The sequence below is a fragment of the Oreochromis niloticus genome, linkage group LG1 (genome assembly GCF_001858045.2).
Source record: "Oreochromis niloticus isolate F11D_XX linkage group LG1, O_niloticus_UMD_NMBU, whole genome shotgun sequence".
Classification (NCBI taxonomy): Eukaryota; Metazoa; Chordata; class Actinopteri; order Cichliformes; family Cichlidae; genus Oreochromis; species Oreochromis niloticus.
The window spans coordinates 21868338-21868888 of record NC_031965.2 but is presented as its reverse complement, the minus strand read 5'-3'; positions in this window follow the sequence as shown (position 1 = coordinate 21868888).

Genomic DNA, 551 nt, shown 5'->3' with positions numbered 1-551 from the left:
TAATTTTAAGAGTTTCATTGGGAACACACACACACACACACACACATATGGCTTGAGTTATAACACCCTCTCTGGTCTTTAGGATATATGTGAAAAGCAGCTGCCTGAATATCCATGTAAACAATAATTTTCATTTTTCCAGCCTGGAAAGATCACCCATCCTTCACAGGCCTAGTGTCAGACAGACTGACAACTATTAGCACTTAGAGCCAATTTAGAATTGCCAATTAAACCAGTGTATCTCAAAATAGGGGTCAGGTTCTCCTGGAAGGACAAAGCCACTTCAGCTAAAAGAATGAATGACCAGGGTGGTAATGCTGCGAGTTTAAGTTGAACTAATGATTCATGTATAAACACAATTTGCAGGTGAGATTGTGCTTTTACTTTAGTTTGATTCTTTAACATTAAATGCGTCCCCTTGTTAATGATTAATGAAGACAATGGGCTGCAGGGGCTTGAGGTTTGGAAACAACACAACTGATCTGATGCGATGCTTTGCAGGAAAAAAAAAAACCAGAGTGCAAAAATGTAAACAATGCTGCAAACCAACA